The sequence below is a fragment of the Balaenoptera borealis genome (assembly GCF_965194805.1).
Source record: "Balaenoptera borealis genome assembly, chromosome: 15".
Lineage (NCBI taxonomy): Eukaryota > Metazoa > Chordata > Mammalia > Artiodactyla > Balaenopteridae > Balaenoptera > Balaenoptera borealis.
The window spans coordinates 76,054,635-76,079,317 of record NC_138871.1 but is presented as its reverse complement, the minus strand read 5'-3'; the positions used below and the strand labels follow the sequence as shown (position 1 = coordinate 76,079,317).

The 24,683-nt window shown below is 37.7% G+C and overlaps 1 long non-coding RNA gene across 1 annotated transcript; it reads left to right on the top strand.

Moving 5' to 3' along the window:
* Positions 1-12,654: 12,654 nt before the first annotated feature.
* Positions 12,655-24,059, top strand: LOC309612576. The gene is made up of 2 exons (XR_014235286.1): positions 12,655-18,635; positions 20,497-24,059. It is a non-coding gene; the product is annotated as an uncharacterized lncRNA (long non-coding RNA).
* The last annotated feature ends 624 nt before the right edge of the window (positions 24,060-24,683 follow it).

Below are 24,683 nucleotides of genomic sequence, written 5' to 3'. Positions count from 1 at the left end.
TTATGGGAGTTCCCTTGTATGTTATTTGTTGTTTTTCCCTTGCTGCTTTCAATAATTTTTCTTTGTCTTTAATTTTTGCCACTTTGATTACTATGTGTCTCGGCGTGTTTCTCCTTGGGTTTATCCTGTATGGGACTCTCTGCGCTTCCTGGACTTGGGTGGCTATTTCCTTTCCCACGTTAGGGAAGTTTTTGACTATAATCTCTTCAAATATTTTCTCTGGCCCTTTCTCTCTCTCTTCTCCTTCTGGGACCCCTATAATGCGAACGTTGTTGCGTTTAATGTTGTCCCAGAGGTCTCTTAGGCTGTCTTCATTTCTTTTCATTCTTTTTTCTTTAGTCTGTTCCGCAGCAGTGAATTCCACCATTCTGTCTTCCAGGTCACTTATCCGTTCTTCTGCCTCAGTTATTCTGCTATTGATTCCTTCTAGTGTAGTTTTCATTTCAGTTATTGTATTGGTCATCTCTGTTTGTTTGTTCTTTAGTTCTTCTAGGTCTTTGTTAATCATTTCTTGCATCTTCTCAATCTTTGCCTCCATTCTTATTCCGAGGTCCTGGATCATCTTCACTATCATTATTCTGAATTCTTTTTCTGGAAGGTTGCCTATCTCCACTTCATTTAGTTGTTTTTCTGGGGTTTTTTCTTGTTCCTTCATCTGATATATAGCCCTCTGCCTTTTCATCTTGTCTATCTTTCTGTAACTGTGGGTTTTGGTCCACAGGCTGCAGGATTGTAGTTTTTCTTGATTCTGCTGTCTGTCCTCTGGTGGTTGAGGCTATCTAAGAGGCTTGATGAGAGGCTCTCCCTTTTCTACTTTTTTTTTCTATGAATTTGAATTTTTTTAAAGATTCCACTTGTGATACCATGCAGTATTTGTCTTTCTCTAACTTATTTCACTTAGTATTATGCCCTCAAGTTCCATTCATGTTGCTACAAAAGGCAGGATTTCCCTTTTTCATGGCGGGATAATATTTCAGTTCATTTATATATATGTATATATCTCACACCTTCTTTATTCATTCATCTGCTGATGAACACTTAGGCTGTTTCCATATATTTGCTATTGTGAATAATGCTGCAAAGAACATGGGGGTGCAGATATCTCTTTGATATCCTATTTTCATTTTCTTTGGATATATACCCAGAAGTAGGATTGCTGGATCACATGGTAGTTCTATTTTTAATTTTTGAAGAACCCCCATACTGTTTTCCATAGTGGCTGCACAATTTACATTCCCATCAAGAGTGCACAAGGATTCCCATTTCTACACATCCTTACCAAACTTAACTCTTGTCTTTATGAGGATAGCCATTCTAACAATTGTGAGATGATTTATTGTGGTTTTGATTTGCATTTCACTGTTGATTACAGATGTTGAGAACCTTTTCATGTATCTGTTGACCATTTGTATAACTTCTTTGGAGAAACGTCTATTCAGTTCCTCTGCCCATTTTAAAGTCAGATCATTTGTTTTTGCTTTTGAGTTGTATGAGTTATTTACATATTTTGGATATTAACCCTTTATGGGACATATGATTTGAAAATATTTTCTCCCATTTCAGAGGTTGCCTTTTCATTTTGTTGACTGTTTCCTTTGCTGTGAAGAAGCTTTTTAGTTTGATGCAGTCCCACTTTTTAATTTTTGCTTTTGTTGCCTTTTCTTGTTGCCTGACATTTTCACTATTCTGGATAAATGTGCTTTGCTGACAAGTGAGTCAAAAGTTTGGTAACCTAATTATAGACTTTCTGGTGTGTGTGTGTGTGTGTGTGTGTGTGTGTGAGAGAGAGAGAGAGAGAGAGAGAGATGCACAGTGGGCAACATTTCTCTGATGGAACATGCTCATCAAGGACGGTCAGAAAATTTCTACTGTCTAGTCTATCAAGTAATGTTTAGTTAAAATCTTCTGTTTGAAAGCATAAGCAATCAAGTTAGGCTAGTTTAAGTTACAAAGGAGAACTTTCTGGAAGAATACAGAGCAAACTTAAATAATTAGTCCTTAGGAATTTTGGGATCTCAATGGCAAGAATGTATAGACTTTTTGTTTAACATTCTACCACTAATACAACTCAACTACAAATTCCCAATCTCTGTGATTCTTAAGAGAGAGAATTAGATTACATAGCTGGATCAGGCATATGATCTGCACTGTATCTCTAGCCTTCACCTTCTACTTCCAGGTGTTCTTTTCAGTCACAGACGTCAGAGTGATTAGTGATCATCTAATTCAACTCCATTTTTCAGATGATGAAACATGAGGGAAGTAAAGCCACAGTCAGTAGCAGAGGCAAGGATACCGCAGTATAAATCAAGAGACTCCAAGCCATATTTCCACTTCTGTCCCTTTTCACCCCCATTTCCTTAGACATCACTTTTGTCTTGACTTTTATTACCTCAGATCCAACACATCACAAGAGACTTCTAAGGATCTCTTAAGACTGTCCTTAAGGGTGTCCTCAGCCTAACTGATACTGAATCACTATAAGAGATCTCACCAAAACAATTATGATTGTGCTATTCTTTTGATTCAACTCAAAATCTCCAATGGTTACCCACTGTCCATCAGCCAAATCCCTCATTATGAATGCTAGTTTGTGTGCCTGGGAAAAGTTCATAGGAAACGAGTGAGTTAACACCTATCCTTCTCAAACTACTCCAAAAATGCAGGGGAAGGCACACTTCTGAACTCAATGAGGTCACCATCATCCTGATACCAAAACCAGACAAAAATACCACACAAAAAAGAAAATTACAGGCCAATATCACAATATCAATGAACATAGATGCAAAAATCCTCAACAAAATACTAGTAAGCCAGCTTCAACAATACATTAAAAGGATCATACACCATGACCTAGTGAGATTTGTCCTAGGGATAATTTTCAATATCCACAAATCAATCAATGTGATAGACCATGTTAACAAACTGAAGAATAAAAACCATATGATCATCTCAATAGATGCAGAAAAAGCTTCTGATAAAATTCAACATCCATTTATGATAAAAAATCTCCAGAAAGTGGGCATAGAGGGAACATACCTCAATATAAGGAAGGCCATAAATGACAAACCCACAGCTAACATCATACTCAATAGTGAAAAGCTGAAAGCATTCCCTCTAAGATCAGGAACAAGACAAGGATGCCCACTCTCACCACTTTTATTCAGCATAGTTTTGGAAGTACTAGCCACAGCAATCAGAGAATAAAAAAAATAAAAGGAATCCAAATTGGAAAGGAAGAAGTACAACTGTTACTATTTGCTGATGACATAACATTACACATAGAAAATCCTAAAGATGCCATCAGAAAACTACTAGAGCTCATCAGTGAATTTGGTAAAGTAGCAGGATACATAATTAATATAAAGAAATCTGTTGCAGTTTTATACACTAACAATGAAGTATCAGAAAGAGAAATTAAGGAAACAATCCCATTTACCATCACATAAAAAAGAATAAGATACCTAGGAATAAACCTACCTAAGTAGGCAAAAGACCTGTACTCTGAAGACTATAAGATGCTGATGAAAGAAATGGAAGTTGACACAAACAGATGGAAAGATATATTGTGTTCTTGGATTGGAACAATCAATGCTGTTAAAATGACCATACTGCCCAAGGCAATCTACAGATTCAGTGCAATCCCTATCAATTTACCAATGGCATTTCTCACAGAACTAGAAAAAAAAATTCTAAAATTTGTATGGAAACACAAAAGACCTCAAATACCCAAAACAATCTTGAGAAAGAAGAATGGAGCTGGAGGAATCATGCCCTCTGGCTTCAGACTATACTATAAAGCTACTGTAATCAAACCAGTATGGTACTGGCACAAAACCAGTTCACACAGATCCATGAACAGGATAGAAAGCCCAGAAATAAACCCACACACTTATGGTCAATTAATTTATGACAAAGGAGGCTAGAATATACAATGGAGAAAAGACAGTCTGTCCAATAAGTGATGCTGGGAAAACTGGACAGTTACCTGTAAAAGAAAGAAATTAGAAAATTTTCTAATACCACATACAAAAATAAACTCAAAATGGATTAAAGACCTAAATGTAAGACCGAATACTATAAAACTCCTAGAGGAAAATGTAGGCAGAACACTCTTTGACATAAATCACAGCAATATTTTCTTGTATCTGCCTCTTAGAGTAATGGAAACAAAAGCAAAAATAAACAAATAGGACCTATTTAAACTTTAAAGCTTCTGCACAGCAAAGGAAACCATTAACAAAATGAAAAGACAACCTATGGAATGGTAGAAAATATTTGAAAATGATGCCACCAACAAGGACTTAATTTCCAAAATACACAAACAGCTTATACAGCTCATTATCAAAAAAAAGCAAACAACCCAATCAAAAAATGGGCAGAAGCCCTAAATAGACATGTCTCCAAAGAAGACATACAGATGGTGAACAGGCACATGAAAAGATGCTCAACACCACTAATTATTAGAGAAATGCAAATCAAAACTACAATGAGGTAGCACCTCACATCGGTCATAATGGCCATCATCATAGCAGCACTATTTACAATAGCCAAGACATGGAAACAACCTAAATGTCCGCCGACAGACGCATGGATAAAGATGTGCTATATATATATATATATATACAATGGAATATTACTCAGCCATAAAAAAGAATGAAATAATGCCATCTGCAACAACATGGATGGACCTAGAGATTATCATACCAAGTGAAATAAGACAGACAGAGAAAGATAAACATCATATGATATCACTTTTATATGGTATCTAAAAATTATACAAATGAACTTATTTATAAAACAGAAATAGACTCACAGACATAGAAAACAAACTTCTGGTTACCAAAGGGGAAAGGGGGAGGAGGAATAAATTAGGAGTTTGGGATTAACAGATACACACTACTGTATACAAAATAGATAAACAACAAGGACCTACTGCATAGCACAGGGAACTATATTCAGTATCATGTATCAATAGTAACCTATAATGGAAAAGAACCTGAAAAAGAATACACACACACACGCACACACACACAACTGAATCACTTTGCTATATACCTGAGTCTAACAAAACATTGAAGATCAATTACTTTAATTATAAAAAGAAATTTGAGGGCTTCCCTGGTGGCACAGTGGTTAAGAATCTGCCTGCCAATGCAGGGGACACGGGTTCGAGCCCTGGTCCAGGAAGATCCCACATGCCACGGAGCAACTGAGCCTGTGCGCCACAACTACAGAGCCTGCGCTCTAGAGCCCATGAGCCACAACCACTGAGCCCGCATGCCACAACTACTGAAGCCCGCGTACTACAACTACTGAAGTCCGTGAGCCTGGAGCCCGTGCTCTGCAACAAGAGAAGCCACTGCAGTGAGAAGCCCGCGCACTGCAATGAAGAGTAGCCCCCGCTCTCCACAACTAGAGAAAAGCCCACGCACAGCAATGAAGACCCAACGCAGCCAAAAATAAAATAAATAAGAAAAAAAAAAAGAAATTGGAGGGATTCTTGGGACCTAATTTCTCTGAAAATAAGATTAACAGGTTAATTAAACACCAGATGATCTCTGAGGTCCCACCCAAGCCAAACTTTTCAAGACCGTATACCATATGGCTTCAAATTACCTTCCAAGCCTCATCTTCTCTAACTCAATATAAACCAGTCTTTATTCTTTCATATGTTCATATATTTTCACTGTTAGAAATACATGTTTATACCACCTCAGAAAAAATAAAATTCAACACTTAGGAGCTCAAGAGCAATGAAATGTTTTTCTTCTCTTCAAATGAATTTACTAATTCAGCTCTTCATGTTCCAGAAATTGTCACTGATTTGGTAATTTGTTGAAAACATTTATATACAAATATTCCACTAAAACATAACATCTACACACATCAAGAAGTTTATTCAGCCAAATATGTAATCTTAGAATAAAATACTCTGAATCACACAAATGAGTAAGACATAAGAATATAATAAAATAGCATTTATGCTGGAGGGGTTTGATGATATATGCCCCTAGAGATAAAATTTCATTAGAATTACCTTCTCTCCACCTTCTTTTATTTCAAAGACTTTTTGTACAGCACATTGCTTTTATGTTGGGAGTTTACCACTAAATTTAACTTTTTTACAATCTTAATTACTTTATTATTTCTTTTTCCAAAACCATTTGAAATACTGGAATAAAATCAGTCATTGCCAAGTTTTATGAAAATATATATCAAATTCTAAACTCTCCTACTCTTCTCAATGGTGTTACCCTACAGAGCTGCTTTCTCTATAGTCATTCTTTTCAACACCAACATTTTTATTCACTTTATCGTTTTAAAGAAAATCTTTCTATAGTGAGGACATCCTCCTCAGAGAATAATGAACAGAGCTCAGTATTTTCTTTATGATTAAAGGTTATCCTTAACCTTTTCCTTTTATTTCAGAATAATTTATTGAGCATACACTGAACAAATTGCTGGAGATGCTACTACACTCACTCTGTGTAGGACCTAAGTACAAGAAGACATGCTCAGGGCATATTTAGGATGGCGGGACACAAGTGGGTTGCTGGCCTGGAGATGGAAAAGTGTTGTAAATGCATCATAGCTGGAGTGTCTTCATGTTTTTTCATTTTTGTTCCACACATACCCTTCAAACTAATGCTAAATCTCCCACTTATGTCCCTCTTTATCCATTACCAGATGTTCATTCTCTTTTCACCCTCAAAAACAAATCTACAAGATAAACGGGCTAATGGTATCCTTCTCATATGGTGGGCAAAAAAAAATCTAGGCCATAAGGCTACGTGTTTGCCTGGACCCTGTAATATGTAGCTAGCTGAAGGGAGGATATATTTTCTTCTAACTTGTAGCTTAACTCCTTGGTTTCTTTCATAATTTTGTCCAATCTTCCCACAAAGTAGGAGAGGACTCAGTAGTTCTGAGTAGGAATGGAACTATGGTGAAAAGTAATGCATCTACAATGAAATCTATCAGTTTCTTTCAAAAAATAAGTTTGCAAATCTCCACACAGATGGGGTAGCTGGAGCACAGAACTCTGACTTTCAGCCCTGAAATCCACTTTCCCCTAAGTGGTTTCTTCCTGCCCTGTTATACTAGCCCAAGCAGGTATCCAGACCACTTTCTTATTTCTCCACAGCACAGCTGATAAATGCTTTTTCCAATTTTTTTTTTTTGGCTGCGTTGGGTCTTCGTTGCTGCGTGCGGGCTTTCTCTAGTTGCGGCAAGCAGGGGCTACTCTTCGTTGCGGTGCGCAGGCTTCTCATTGCGGTGGTTTCTCTTGTTGTGGAGCACAGGTTCTAGGCGCGCAGGCTTCAGTAGTTGTGGCACGTGGGCTCAGTAGTTGTGGCTCACGGGCTCTAGAGTGCAGGCTCAGTAGTTGTGGCGCATGGGCTTAGTTGCTCTGCGGCATGTGGGATCTTCCCGGACCAGGGCTCGAACCGGTGTTCCCAGCATTGGCAGGCAGATGCTTAACCACTGCGCCACCAGGGAAGCCCCAATTTTTTTTTTTAACACTGACTCATTTATTCAGATTTTCTACTCCATCTTAGGTCAACTTTAATCATTTGTATTGTAGGAAATGTATCCATTTCATCTATGTTTTCAGGTGGATTAGTACAAAGTTGTTATAGTATTCTCATAATTTTCTTTTATCTTTCACATATTTGTGTCTATGACCTTTCACTCATTCCTCATGTTTTTTTGTGATCTCTTTTTGTTCCTTGGTCAATCTTGCCAAAGGTTTTATTTTATCCAGTTAACAACAAAAATAAAAAATGGGGAAATTCTGTGGGGCTGATAAACTCCATCCATTCAATATATATGTATTATGCACTCTATGCCAGGCACTGATCTATGGCTAAATGTTGCTGATTGGTGGGGTGACCACATGACCCAATTTATGCCTATTTTCAGCTGTAATAATTAACAGTGCTCTCTTACTCTCTTTTACTAAGTGTCCAAGATTGTAAAATAAGTTACATGATCAACCCACTGATGGTTCAAATAAAATTAAAGTTGAAATATACACATGGTGGTCTTTACAAGATATGTTTTGGTGAAGTGCTGAAGACAGAAGCCTGATTAGATTTTTTTTTTTCTTCTTCTTTTTTTAAATGGAGAACAACTGGAGACAGTGAGAATAAGCAATTATTTTGAAGAATTTTGCTACAGGAGACAGGAGAAATGAGGTAGGAGGAAGAGGAAATGGACTTATCTATTTGCTATTTCATCCATTTCTGCTTTAATTATTTTTATTTCTTCTTTCTATGGGCTTGTTTGGGTTATTTATTTCCTAGCTTCTTAGGTTAGTGTGTAATGCTTTTGAAGCCATGAAAAAACATATAAGTTCTGATATGGAGTGCTTTCATTTTCATGAATTTATAAATAATTTTAAACTACAATTTTCACATTCTCTTTAACCAATAAATTATTTAGAAGTGACTTAAAATATCTAGATGCCTGGATTAACTTTTTAAAAAATTTAAAAAAACTTTAATATACTGGGGTTGGTTAAGTGGTCTATATATCTCTATATTTCATTTTTTTCCCTAACTGTAATTTCTTTGTGACATTCTATATGACCAATTTTTGTAAATGTTGACTGAGTAAATGAACAAGTTGCATATTCTCTATTGGATGTGAATTCTATTCATATATATTAGCATGAACTTATTAATTACATTATTTAAATATTCTATATTTTTATTCATAGTCCATCATAGTGGGAGACTTTAACATACCTCTATGATGTGGATTTTCTAATTTCCATCTGTGATTTTATCAATTTTCCTTGTATTTCCAAATGATGTTAGGGGCATTTAAGTTTATGATTATTATTGCTTCTTGGTGAATTATTTAACCATGCGAAATGTCCTTTATTAAACTTTTAATGTTTTTGACTTTCAATTCTACCTTGTCTGGTATTGATGGTGCTATTGCCACCTTTCTGTTAGTACTTGCTAGGGATATGTTTTCAAACTTTGAGTTATCACAGTTTTGGCTTTCTCTAGTAACCTGCACATAGCTGGATTCTTAAAAGTCCAAACTATTTTCCCTTTAATGAAACAAACATAGGCAATTCATATTTACTGTTACATTTGATACACTTAGACCTATTCCTGCCGCCTTATTTTGTGTTTTCAATTTACCATCCTTTTTCTCATGCTTGCATTTCTTCTTCCCAGCCTTTTCATGGATTAGTGGAATTTTCTTTGTTCCTCTTTTCATTTACTGGTTTGAAAATCATACGTATTCTATTTTTATTTTTCTAGTAGTTACACTTAAGCTTTTATCATAAGTGGTTAGATTTATATTTTTCTAATAGTGTCTGAAGTTAATCGCTACCCATTGATTCCTTTTGATGAATCTTAGAATGCTTTTATTTTCCTAAATTCTTCATCAGCACCCTTGCCCCCATCTTCCCACATCCCATGTTGACATAATCTGAAATCTTGGCACAGTATTGTTTTTTAAAAGTAATTTTATAATCATATCTATAGAACGGCTTTATTACTTTTTTTGCTAACTATTGCAGTTCATTGTTAAGTTCCGGATTGACTTTTTTGGGGGGTATATTCTCTAGTAGTTCTTTCAGCTTTCAGGGAGAATCTGCTGGGTTGTTAAAATTTGAATTCTTGGATATTTGAAAGAATCTTATTTCATTCTCACATTTCAATGATATCATGGCTGAACACAGAAATTTAGATTTGAACTTCTTTTCCTTTACCAAACTAAAAATATAGTCCAATGTCTTTTTTCATCCAATATTGTTGATGACACATCTAATGCCAAATCTGATTAGAATTACTTTGAACAGTCTTTTTCTCACCCTCTCTGGAGGCTGCAGCAGTTTGTCTTTATCCTTACAGCTTTTAGCATATTGACTATATTGACCAATGAAAGTTCTGAACTTGCATTACTTTTGTACATTGCCTTTTATTTTTGTTGTGTGTTTATCCTATTCTGTAGTTGGTGGACCATTTGAATCCTCAGATTTATATATTTCTTCAACTATAAGAAATTCCATCCTATTATTTCTTCAGATTTTACCTCTCTTCTATTCTCATTATTCTCTATTGGGTAGATCCTACGACTTGCAGAACTTTCTTCCATGTCTTAAGTTTTTATCTTTTTCTCGCCTTGTACTTCATCCCTAGGCTGTCTTCCAGATATCTAATTTCTTTTTTAGCTATGCCTATTCTTCTATCTAGTGCATTTTTAATTCCAATAATTATATTTTTTACTTCCAAGGTTTGTCTTTGGTTTGTTTTATAACAGACAGTTTCTGATTCATTATTGCGACATCATCCTATATCTGAAGACACTAATCATACTTGTTTTAAAGTCCTTTTCTTATCGCTATATTAACTTTTGCATAGTTGTAATTCTGTCGGGTTGTTACCTATTTTTCACGGTGGCTGCGTGCCAGATGTTGGTGATTTTTGACTGTGGGCTCATCTTTGTGGTTTGGATCCCATGCTGGATCCTTTATACTTCTAGTCTTTCAGCCAGCCTTGGGGGAGGTGGACAAATAGCTACTGAGGTTTGTGCTCCCCACTGTTTTCAGTGAGAATGGGGAAAAGGTGGGATGTATTCTGGATGGAATATCTTAGAGGCTGGTATTCCGGGCTCGGTCATTATCTCTGGGCATTGTCAGGCCCTGCCTCTCCTTCAGCATGGCTCCTGCCCAAAGACAGATCCGAATGGATGGAGAGGAGGGTGGGATGCACACGACACACTGTGGGTACCCCAACTCATTTTCCTGTCATTTGCACTGAACCACTCTTCTCTACTCCTGGCTTCTTCCACCTGTAGGCAGGAGGAATTCCTGGTGATTCTCCCATGTTCTGTGTAGTACTTTCCAAAGGGATCCAGCACAAATTCCAGGCTGCGATTGCCCTCTTCAAACTTATCCTTTATTTGTTTACTCTCAGGAATTTCTCATAATTTTCATTAGCCAAAATTTTCTCTTTGAATTTACAGAACAAGGTATATATTCCCATACTCAAAAAAGAAATCCAAGGCTTAGAGTAGAAGGATAGATGGGATTGGGGAAGGAGAGAACATTGCTGTGTGCAATTAGTTTCCCATCTGGAAGGCAAAAGCCTCCATTTTTACTTTGGGTTGTTTGTCTTTTTCTTATTGATTATTAGAGATATTAACCAACTTTCATCTGTGTTGTAAATATTTGTTACATACGTCTTCTAATTTTGTTTAAGGTACCTTCTGATATACAGAAATTTTACATTTTTATGAGGTCAAATCTGTCCATTTTTTACTTTAAGATTTCTGGATGTTGTGTTATGCTCAAGAGGTCTTCCTAATCCATAATTAAAACCCATTTTACTATACAGTGCCTTTTACTATTTCATAGTTCAGTCTTTTGTGATTAGATATTTCATGTTTAGATACAGATCCAACAGGATTTTAATTTTGTGTTTGGTCTGAGATTTGGTATGTATCCTATTCTCCCCTTTCCAAGTGGAACTTTTTATTGCTGTTGTCCTTTTCTGCTCCACTAACTTGTGCTGGTGTGTGGGTGTGCAGGAGCAGTTAACATCTTTTAGTTCATAGGTCACCAAACCATAAAGAACTACATATTTGATTTGAAGTATTTGATGGAATGGACTGCACAGCGGTCAGAGTTCTTAAACTTTGAGATGAATGCAGTGACTGCATAAGATTTGGGGTCATCTCTCTTGGGGAGGAAATGAGTGTGAAGAAGGGTATGTAGATACAGGTAGCCAGAGAAGCTGACTGGGGCAGACAGCACTAACTGTCCACAGAAACCACTTTCTAGTTTTCCCTTTGAGCGCACAGCTAGAATCCATTTTCCTGCCTCCCTCACAGTTGGGTACAGCCATGGGACTAAGTTCTCCCCAGGGTAATGTGAACGGTATTTGTGCCAGGCCCATGAAAAACTCTCCCTTGCACTCCTCCATCCTCCTTTCTGAGGCTGGATATAGAGGATGAGGTTCTAGGAGATGGGGCCATGAGATGTGAGGATTCTGAATACCTGAAAGACTGTGTGTAGGGCTTGCTAACCAGAAACACTCACCTTGGACTATTACTTAAGTGAGAAATAAGCTTCTTTGGTATTTGCCCAAACTAAGGAGATTTAGGTTTCTACTAGATATGCCGTATCCAGTTAGGGAAGTTTCCTTCCATTCCTATTTTACCAAGAGACTTCCTTGTTTTAATCAGGAATGGGTGTTAAATTTTACTAAAACATTTCTGACATCTATCAAGGGTATCATAGAAATCTTATCCTTAAATCTCAAAATGTAATAAATTACAATTGATAGATTAAAACTCTTCAAATTCTTGATTGGCTTATAGTTTTCTTTTTTTATCCTATCTTTGTCCACTTTTGGCACTGAGTTTATACCAGATACAAATTGACAAGCTTTTCAGCTTTTTCTTTGGTCTTGAACAACTTATGTATCATGAGTCACTGGGGCCTGGTGTCTTTTTGAGAAATACGTTTTTTACTACAGTTCTAACTTCCTCTACAGTTACTGGTCTACTCAATTACTTACAAGTGAAACATCTTTCCATTCTGGAGTTTTCTGGGCCATAATTTTTCTAACTTATATCAAGTAAGTGAGTAAGCAACCAAGGCAAGCCCACATTCCTCTATGTTTGGTATTCTTGAGGTATAATTTTACCCATGTAAATCTTTTAGAATTTTAGTCTTATTGTGAATAAAAAGGAACCTGAATCCTTAGCGATAATCTATTTCTTTTTTTTAATACTAATTGGAAAAATGTACATATTGAACTTATCTATATTAAAACTTTTGAATTCTAAAATTATCACAAATATGAGAACTTAAGCAATAAAAACTGGCACACTTCTGTCTTTAAATGTTATAGTGTCTATATGTGAGAAAGACATATCTTATTAATATGACATGGTGATTTATGTTTCTTGATTATCTGTATCTTCGGAATTAGCTGAATAGAAACTTAATATGACCATAAAATAACCATTATATGATTTGCTACAGAGATTTAAAGATTCATTTTATTTTGTTTTTTCCTAATCATCTTATTATTAAAACCAAAGTTACATATTTTTATGCACAGTGAATTCATTCATTAGGAGGCTATCTAATATCACCTCTGGTCTATATTATCACAGTTCAGAACATGGACTTCGGTGTCAACTTTTATTGGCTCTGTGACATTTGGCAAGTATCTTAACCTCTCTGTGCTCCAGCTTCCTCAAATGTAAAGTGAGGATAACTATGCTACCTATCTGATAGGATTTTCCCAAGGGTTAAGAGTTCAAAATGTAAAGTTATTAGAACATTCCTGGGGAAAATATCAGTACCGTGAAAGTTAGCTATTTTTATTATAATCTAGAAGCAATCACAGGTATCTCTACTGAAAACTTTTCTGCTGATTTTCTTCTCATTATTAGAGTGCCCTTAATGTTTAAGGGACATTATACAAATTGTCATAATCTTATCTTAAACCTAGTGATGTAGGTATTATTATGCTCCATATGAGAAACTAAGAAAAGTGAAATAACTTTTCAAATTCACAAGGTGGTAAGTGGCAGAACTGGGATCCAAATCCAGGTCCGTCTGACACCAAAGTCTTGCTCTCTCCATTACATTACTCAGCCTGATGCCCCCATTCTCTGTAAAATTCACTACAATCACCTCTTTCTGCTATCACCAAACCAGAGCAAATTTTTTTTTTCTGGTAGACTGAAAAGATTGTACTTATAGCAACAATGTAGTACCTCTGTACTGGCATTAAACTGTAGGTATCTGATGACATTAATGATTAACTCCTGATTCCCTCAGCTTAACCCAGATAATGTGTCAATCAATACTCAGCCTTTTGGTTTACTCTATGCCATGCCTCTCAGTTTCCAGTTTCAAATAGGCATTTAAGAATGCCTCTCTGTACTTCAGACAACACTAAAAGCTACAGTATTCAAAACAGCATAGTACTGGCACAAAAACAGACATATAGATCAATGGAACAGAACAGAGAACCCAGAAATAAACCCACACACCTAAGGTCAGTTAATCTTCAACAAAGGCAGCAAGAATATACAATAGAGAAAAGACAGTCTCTTCAACAAGCAGTGCTGAGAAAGCTGGACAGCTACATGTAAATCAATGAAATTAGAACACTCCCTCACAGCATACACAAAAATAAACTCAAAATAGTTTAAAGACCTAAATATAAGACATTACACCATAAAACTCTTAGAAGAGAACATATAGGCAAAACATTCTCGGACATGAATCATACCAATATTTTCTTAGATCAGTTTCTGAAGGCAAAAGAAACAAAAGCAAAAACAAACAAGTGGGACCTAAGCAAACTTATGAGCTTTCTCACAGCAAAGGAAACTACCGACAAAATGAAAACACATTCTATGGAATGGGAGAAAATGCTTGCAAATGATGCAACCAACGAGGGGTTAATATACAAAACATACAAACAGCTCATATAACTCAATATCAAAAAACAAACAACCCAATCAAAAAATGGGCATATAAGAACTAAATAGACATTTCTCCAAAGAAGACATACAGATGGCCGACAGCCACATGAAAAGATGTCCAACATCACTAATTATTAGAGAAATGCAAATCAAAACCACAATGAGGTATCACCTTACACTGGTCAGAATGGCCATCATCAAAAAGTCTACAAATAATAAATGCTGGAGAAGGTGTGGAGAAAAGGAAACCCTCCTACACTGTTGGAGGAACTATAAGTTGGTGCAGCTACTATGGAGAACAGTATGGAGCTTCCTTAAAAAACTAAAAATAGAGCTACCGTGTGATCCAGCAATCCCACTCCTGGGCATATATCTGGAAAAGATGAAAACTCTACTTCGAAAAGATACATGTACCCCAACGTTCATAGCAGCACTATTTACAATAGCCAAGACATGGAAACAACATAAGTGCCCATCAACAGATGATTGGTTTAAGAAGATATGGTATATACATATACAATGGAATATTACTCAGCCATAAAAGGAATGAAATATTGCCATTTGTAGCAACATGGATGGACTTAGAGATTATCATAGTAAGTAAATCAGACAGACAAAGACAAATATATATATATATTGCTTATATGTGGACTCTAAAAATTAATACAAAAATGAATCTACATACAAAACAGAAACAGACTCACAGATATTCAAAACTTTTGGTTATCAAAGGGGAAAGGGAGGAGGGATGGACAAATTAGGAGTATGGGATTAACAGATAGAAACTGTTAAAAGGGAGGAGGGATGGACAAATTAGGAGTATGGGATTAACTGATAGAAACATAAAATATATAAGCAATAAGGATTTGCTATATAGCACAGGGAACTATATTCAATATCTTATAATAACCTATAATAGAAAATAACCTGAAAAAATATATATAACTTTGAATCACTTTGCTGTACACATGAAACTAACACAATATTGTAAATCAACTATCATTCAATTAAAAAAAATAATGCTGAATGCCTGTCTCTAGTTCTCTGGGCAGTCTCTTGGAATGAAGGCGCTACACAATATAAAATGCCAACCAATCAGTTATTGCACTGGATTCCTGGCGTTCAAATTAGAATGGGAGGAAAATGGCTGCTTTCTGAGGTGCAGACAAGAGGGCTAGTTGCTGGGAAGATGCTTCCTAAGCCTGGAAATAAAGTTTTGACTGTGCTCATTCAAAGGCCTATGTCCAGTCAAGGTCTGCACATCCATGGAGGCAGTCACCTCTCTAGTCACGCCGATCCAGCGTGCTCACTACTGCCTCCTTGCATCTCTTGAGAAGCTTCGAATCACAGAGTGGTGCCTATTAGTCTGGACTGTTTTATGTATTGTCCAGTTTTTCTAACAAAATGGTAACTTCCATATGTTTTCTTTTGTATTCATATCCTCCATATCCTTTGCCAAGTGGGGACCATGTAGGGACCATTTTCTTCTTTTTCACATTGTGATAAAATGTACATGACATAAACGTCACCATTTTAACCATTTTTAAGTGTACAGTTCTGTGGCATTAAGCACACTCACACTACTGTGCAACTATCACCACCATCCATCTCCAGAAAATTTTCATCATCCCAAACTGAAACTCTGTACCCATTAAACCATAACTTCCTCTTCTCCCCTCCTCCCTAACCCCTGGCAATAACCATTTGACTTTCTGTTTCTATGAGTCTGACTATCCTTATATAACTGGAATTGATTCATACAATCTTTGTTCTTTTGTGTCTGGCTTATTTCACTTAGCATCATGTTGTCAAGGTTCTTCCAGGTTGTAGTGTGTGTCAGAACTTCATTTCTTTTTTAGACTGAATGATATTCCATTGTATGTATATACCACATTTTGCCTGTTCATTCATCCATGGATGGATATTTGGGTTGTTTCTTCATTTTGGCTATTGTGAATAGTGTTGCTATGAATGCTTATATAAAAATGTCTGTTTGAATCCTTCTCAAATTTTTGGGGTATATACCCAGTAGTAGAATTGTTGGATCATATGGTATTTCTGTGTGTGTGTGTGTGTGTGTGTGTGTGTGTTTTGAGGAACCACTCTACTACTTTCCACAGTACTGCACTGTTTTACATTCCAATGAGCAATGAACAAGGGTTCCAATTTCTCTACATCCTCCCAACACTTATTTTACCATCATTCTTCTGACTTAATCCTCATAACAAATGAAAAATTTTACTGTATCTGGCATCTGTATTACACTTCACAGTTGACAAATTTTTTTTTGCATATATTACCCCTTTAAACCATTATAATAAGCTTCGGTTTAAGTATTATATTTTTATTATGAAAGAAGAAATTGAAGCTTAAGGGTGTTACATTACTTGTCCAAGACCACAGAGCTAATAAATGGAAAAGTCAAATACATAACTTTACTCCTGACTCTTTTCTTATTGGGAAAATTAAACAGTCTACTTTCTTTGAGATTCTCCCTTGTATGCTCTGTTCACCCTGAATCACAGCATTGAGAAGTTTCCAGGAAAGGATACTTGCTGTTTTCCCACATCTCCTAAGGTATCAAAAAAAATAAAGGCTTAAATAAGTAGCAGGAGTGATTTAGGTTAGATATTAACTGGGTGGCTGATGCTGGCGAGACACTGGAAAAGATTACCAAAGGATACTTTGAGATAATTCACGTCTTGAAAAGTGCTATGGGTTGGAGTCCATCCCGGTAGATGCCTACAGGTGCAGGGAGTAATTCAATGAATCCTTGTTAATTATTTGAAAGCAGGGGATAAATTGGATGACTTCACAGAGTTTCTTCCATTCTCTGATTCTAATAACAAAGATTCTACTGAATGGATTTGTACTACTCAAGAAAGTTGTTCTCTGGTTTTTGGGAATGGGTCTTTTTTTCTTGACCCCCCTCATCTTTGATCTCTGGAGAAGGCCTCACTCAGTTCCATTTCATACCCTCAGAGTTAACCAAGGCCTCGGGGGAGAGCTCAGAGATGACCTAACTCACCTGGGGTCCTAAGCTACATCTTGGGCAGTTAGCTTTCTATACCACTGTTGATTTGATTTCACTTTGCTCCCCAGGGAGATCTGAAGGAGTTGCAATTTTGGCCTGAGATGAAAGGGGACAGCTTCAATTTCCAACCCTTATGGGTCGTCAGTGCTGAAGCATAAAGAAGGGACAAGGTAGCTGGCTGAAGACAGTAAGCCTAGAAGAAAGATACCTAGTGGGGAAAATAAAATTATCTGGGTATTTGTCTAGATGCTGCCGCAGTCATCTATCTGCCTTAGAGCAGCAGTCTGTAGGGTATTTAGACATGCATGTGATTTTACTCATGGTTGAAAGTCCCTTCCCTCTCCGACAGAACTGTATATTGTACAACTTTTAATGACCCTATAAGCAAGACTAATTCTGCTTCCCTGATGTGCTTAATATCTACGCGTTTTAGTTTCCTCTTTATTCAAAAGAAAGAATCAAAACTTCCCACCTCACAGTTGTTAGAGAGCTAAGCAATGAAGCTTTCTGAAAGGTAGCATGCATTCCAAGTACTTTAAAGACCCTTTCAGGAGAATGTTGAAATTAAGGAAAAACTATGGTAGAAGTCATTTAACAAAATGCTTCCTAAAAAATTAAGGTAATGCACCATAAGCAAACAAAAGTGGTAATCAGTTAATAAGTAATGTGCATTTGAAACTCAAAAAGATAAAAATAAGAAGAAAATTATTATTTTTTTAAAAAGAAAAAGTACTGCCTCTCACCCACATCCTCTTTCTTTCCTTTCCTATTCTTTGAAGCCCCCTTGCTGGGGGCCCTTACTTCCTACACTGTAATTGATAAGCGAAGACCTGGGTTTAGAGGGGCAGTCACTGAAGCACTGCTTTAGCAAACAGCCGAGCTTTTCCATAAGGCCAGCACTGTTGACCCGAGTAGAGATCACACTGCTCCTGCCTAGTGCAGGACATTTAGTTTTTAGAACCACAGACCAGAGAATGCAGAACCGGGGAGGGTACTCAGTGATGAGCCCATCCAACCAACCCTGTAATTGTTCAGATAACAAAACTGAAGCCAGGACAGGTGCTGATTTTTTTTCTCTTTTACATTTCAGAGCTGGAAATTGAAGAATGCAATGAAAAGCAAGGTAAAAAGAAGGCAAGCGTATACCCATTTATCTCATACCCAGGGGGTGCTTATTTGCAAGTAGACCTGCCTTCAGATGGTCCACTGGGTCTGCAGAGTTTACAGAACAACTAAAGATCCCTCCAAAGCAGGCATCGTCTCAATAAATACATGGAGTTAAGGCCAAGAGAACTTAGCTTAGCGCTTAGCTGATCCTCATTCTTGGCAGAACTCCCTTCTAAGCCCAGATCACTTCAAATAAGATTAGAAACTGCCCTCCAAAGATCTGCCTCTTTACCTCTTCAGGGCAGCTGGAGGCTTCTGTTGGCAGCTCTAATCAGTGCAAGATCAGCACAAATCCACAAACCTCAATCACTCTGTTTTCACCTCTTCGAGACTGCTTTCTCTCAAATTTAATTGTCTGAATTTTAGTGTCTGTGATAAGAACTCAGGGGTAATATCACACACCTCCAGAATCCTTCCACTGATTATGGACTGTGCCCGGCAAGTGACGAAAGTAGGATTTAGGCAATTAGGAGTGCAGGATTTTCTTGGCCCTGCCAGCGTCTTCAGAGAATGTCATGCTGTGCACACTCTCATGGAGCTGGCTTGATTTCGCAATTTTTTTACAGCCTATTGTAATATACGGCCTATCTCAAAGAAGGTCCCTGTCCAAGCATGCTTTGATGTTTTATGAAATAAGTGGCAAAATCCAGGATTTAAACATCAAAAGTAGAAATCCACATTTTTCTGTTTTATTCTGTAAGATTTAACGTGTCAATTATATCTTTAATCACAAAAGAGCACGGTGAACAAAATGTGCTGTTGTGGGATTATGAAAATGTCTTAATACTTTTATATAATTTAAAATCTTTCTACCAAGAAAATTTATTATATTTATAACCCATGTGTTTTGAAGACGCTCTCCAGGTGTCGTGGGGCTTGTTGGGCCTCCGAGAGGCTTTGTGACACTGGATCTTAGGCACCCCCTCAGCCCCACCACGGTGGGAAACACTGACTTCCAGGTTTTTGGCTACCTTGAGATTTTATGATTCCATGAAAGCGCTAAGCTCGTCATCATTAAAAATGGATCACTAGGGGGCTACCCTGGTGGCGCAGTGGTTGAGAATCTGCCTGCCAATGCAGGGGACACGAGTTCGAGCCCTGGTCTGGGAGGATCCCATATGCCGCGGAGCGACTAGGCCCGTGGCCCCCACTTGCTGCAACTAGAGAAAGCCCTCGCACAGAAACGAAGACCCAACACAGCCATAAATTAAAAAAAAAAAAGGATCACTAGGGCCTGGAGGATGATTTTGATATTATAATAGTTTTACTGTTCTAAAACCCCAGATTTGGGACTTCCCTGGTGGCATAGTGGGTAAGAATCCACCTGCCAATGCAGGGAACACAGGTTCGAGCCCTGGTCCGGGAAGATCCCACATGCCGCGGAGCAACTGAGCCAGTGCACCACAACTACTAAGCCTACGTTCTAGAGCCCACGAGCCACAACTACTGAGCCCACGTGCCACAATTACTGAAGCCCGCGTGCCTAGAGCCCGTGCTCCGCAATGAGAGAAGCCACCGTGATGAGAAGCCCGCGCACCGCAACGAAGAGTAGTACCCCGCTCGCTGCAACTAGGGAAAGCCCAGGCGCAGCAACGAAGACCTAACGCAGCCAAAAATAGATTAAAAGAAAAAAAACAGATTTGGAGCTGGAATGCTTCAAGAAATCTCTACTTGAGGAGCTGAAGACAAGACAGGTGGTCCTCCAGGAGGGGTGGGGACTGGGAGTACGTTATTGTTGTTCACACACCTGTGAGTTCTGCTTCTTTGGTGTTTTCGTCAGTGTGACTAACGAAAATGCTCTTTGTTCTCTGTTCCAGAGTCAGAGAAATCCCTGCCACGTGGCACACAGATGTACAACTCTGGGCAAAGGTTTCCACAAATACCATTTCTTCACTCCAAAGTCCATCTATGTGTTTTCCCTGAAATACAGAATGCTGCATGTCTGTCTGCCAGTCTCTTATCCTAGGAGCCTCAGCAGCAGAGGCAGAAGGAGCTCCTATAACTCTGGAGATAAAACACTGGCTCACACAGGCTGACGCTGCGTAGGGGCACTCATGGACTTTATTTATTGTTCTTTATTCAAATGGACATAGTGTCTGCGTTGACAGAGGCAGCCTAGAAAAGAGAAACTGTGTCTATTGTAACTTTTACTTAAGTGGTGTAAATGAAAAGATCATCACCCAAAGATTTGGTGAGATTTCCATTCAGAGAAAGAGAATGAGTTCAAACAAACAAACAAAAGAGGACAAGATCTGGGATTAGGTTTGATGGTCTGAAACATACAAGGAAGGAAATAAAATTTCTGATTCCATATCTGGGAGAGAAATCAGAATTTTCGATGGCTATATTACCCTGCCCCCACCCACCTCTCCCATGAAGAGAGGCAATAGGGAGGTGCTTGAATTCTTTCAGGTCCTATGGGTGTCACTGAGTAATTCGTTTCTTAAGCATCTCAAATAAACATGGCTGAAATAACAGATAAAGCTCATGTGGGAGCCCAACTGGGGGGAGTGCATTTCTGATGTTCAAAGTCCATGTGACAATGCCATCTGAAAAATATGTGACTTGAAGCCAAAGCAATGACACTAAACCCACTCTAGTGAGCAATTCTGTAAAAGGCATCCATCTCGGAGCCCAACCCAGACATTAGTGAAACTCAGTGTTGTACGACAATCTGACTTACCACAAGGTCTTACGGCAGAGTCCAGGTATGGTGTTAACCTCTGAATCACCTAATCTGGGAAGGAGCCAGCTGGCTTACAGAACTCCTGAAACTGAAACACTACCAGAGATGGGAAAGTATGCATGCCTTAGTAACTCTGATAAGAGGCTCTCAAAAACTGAAAACCACACAATGGCCAACAATGTTTTAGTTTCTGAGAAGTTCCTTGTCTAGTGGGGAAGGCAGATAAAAAAATAAAAAGCTTAGAAAATAATTCAAGTGTAATAGTAAGGGTAGGTCCAGGGTGCTGTCAGAACACAGAAGAAGGACACCTCATCCAGCCAGATGGTAAGGGCCAGGGAAGGCTGTCACTCTGTCTAGTTATAAGAAATTCAGAGTACATTTGCTATGTCTTGTCTTGAAGATGACACTTGTCTTCCAAGTAAATCAGACTCTCCCCAGAACCATGCCAGAGGACTTAGCTCTTCTCATAAAACTGTATGTATTTATTCATCTGCATCCTTGGTGAACGGAAGAAAGGTCAGAAATGTGTCAATGTTTAGACATAGGCCAGTGCTACTGCTTTTTAACCTATGGTCCACAGCCTTGTCAACTGAGTTATTGAATTAATATTCCTCCCTACGTGCTTTTCTTTAAAAATCCTGTTCTTTCATGTCTTCCAATCTGAGCGCCTACTTCTCTTTACATGATTTTTAACAAATCTCTACCTAACCACTTGGACAAACTATTTAACTTCATGTGACCTTATTTATTCTGGAAGATAAAAACATAATTGCCTTAGACAAAATTTTTTTTAGTTTACATTATGCAAGACTTCATCTCACTTGATATTTGCTATTTTCCCTTCCCCATCTTCTGCATACTTCCAGGAGGTCTCCTGAATAGTCCGTGCCCAAGCAGCATAAGCCTAGGAGTTATTTTCAGTATCAGGTCTCTCTTTATAACTAAATACCTAGAAACATTTCCATTTCCTGTAAAGTTATCTGAGTCAGGTGAGCTGAAAATTGGAGAATGGGCTCTATCTGGGCTGCCCGGAGAGCTCAAGGCCCTAAAAGTGAATGTCGTCTTCTAACTGCCTGACGAAGCTGTTTGTCATTCCTGGCTTAGCACTTTACATCCAGGACAGGGTCTGACCAGCCTGAATCGTGACAAAATTAGGCTGCATATTGGAAACTTTGTATCCTTTTCTCTTTTCTCACTGGCAATATTCATGTGTCCATTATTCCTCTGGACTAGAGAGGCCAAAGGAGCTCAGGAATGACAACGGCTGGGCCCTTTCAGTTGCAGGCTGGGATTACGCCATGGGTGTCCTCCGGATGCACTCTCTGTCTTATGGTGGGTCTCTAAGAGTGGAATGATTTGTTGTTCAGTAAGGGCCATACTCAAGGATTTTATCCTGAGTTTGGACACAATGCAGGGTCACGTTAATTACCTTGGAAATGAGAGTGGTGGTAGCCAGTGGAGAGGCTATTTTGGAATAAGACAGTAACATTATCCAAAGCCACTTCCAGTTCTAAGATAAATATGCACCAATTGATAGAACATGCAGATTTTTCTCATTAGATCTGCTAATGTAGTGAATTAAATGGACAGAGTTTTTAACAGCTCTGTTGAGATATAACTCGCATACCATAAAATTCACCCAATTAAAGCAGACAACAGTTTTTAGAACAGTCACCTAATTGTGTAGCCATCACCACAATCTAATTTTAGAATATTTTCATCACACCAAAGAGAAACCCTGTTATCCATTAGCCATCACCATCCAATGTCCCCATTTCCCTCTCAGGCCTAAGCAACCACTAATCTACTGTCTGTCTCTATAGATTTGCCTATTATAGACATTTCATATAAATAGAATCATATAATATATGGTATTTCATGACTGGCTTCTTTCATTTATCATAATGTTTTCAAGGTTCATCCTGTTGTGGCATCTAACAGGGCTTCATTCTTTGTTATTGCCAACAAATATTCCACTCTGTGAAAACACCACTCTTTGTTTTATTGATTCATCAGTGGTTGACATTTGTATTATTTCTACTTTTTGGCTATTATGAATAATGAGACTATGCCTCATTATTTACAATAGCTAAGACATGGAAACAATCTAAGTGTCTATCAACAGATGACTAGAAAAAGAAGATGTGGCATATATACATACAGTGGAATATCATTTAGCCATAAAAAAGGAGGAAATCCTACCAATGTGACAACATGGATGGGCCTTGAGGGCATCATGCTAAGTGAAATAAGGCAGACAAATACCATACGATCTAACTTATCTGTAGAATCTAAAACAAACAAACAAAAAAACTCATAGAAAAAGAGATCAGATTCGTGGTTACCAGAGGTGTGTGTGGGGGGTGGATTGGATAAAGGGGGTCAAAAGGTACAAACTTCTAGTTATAAGATAAGTAAGTACTAGGGATGTAATGTTCAACATGACTATAGTTAACACTGCTACATGGTATGTATAAAAGTTAAGAGAGTAAATCCTAAGAGTTCTCATCACAAGGAAAAAAAATTTTTTTTTCTCTTTTTCTCTTTTTTTTTGGTATCTATATGAGATGATGGATGTTACCTAAATTATTGTGGTAATCATTTCACAATGTAAGTCAAATCATTATGCTGTGTACCTTAAACTTCTATAATGCAGTATGTTAATTATATCTCAATAAAACTGGAAAAAATGCAGCTATGAACGTTCAAGTGTTTGCACGGACGTATGTTTTCACCTCTCTTGGGTATATATCTAGGAGTAGAATTGCTGGGTCATATGGTAACTCTACGTTTAACCTGTTAGGAATTGAGAAAACCAGACAACAATGGGAATTTTTCCTAAGAAAATGTTAAGGACTGGCAATAAAAGGAGGTCAAGGTTGGGACTGAAAGGGGCTATCCTCAGCCAGACTGCTCTAAGTCTGATAATCTGGGTATCAAAGGTAGTAACAAAAAATATTTCCTAGGCAACACAGAAAGCAAAACTGCAAGTAAACTTTCCAGTAGTCCTACCATCCCAAGATTTTTTCTAATTCAGAGAGGAAGGTAGGTAGATTTTCTATTCTTGTAAATTATTTCTACATGACATGTCTCAGAAGTACTTCAGGAGGAATTGTGTAGATTTCACTGTCTAGAGTCAGATCTGGATCTTATAAAGTTGTGCTGTCAAGTATGATGGCCATTAGTTACGTGTTATTAGTTAAATTGGCTTTTGCAATTAAGTTAATTAAAACAAAATAACATTTAAAATTTAGGTCCTCAGTTGTACTAGCCACACTGCAAGGGCTCAAGAGCCGCATGGGGCTCGTGGCTACTGTA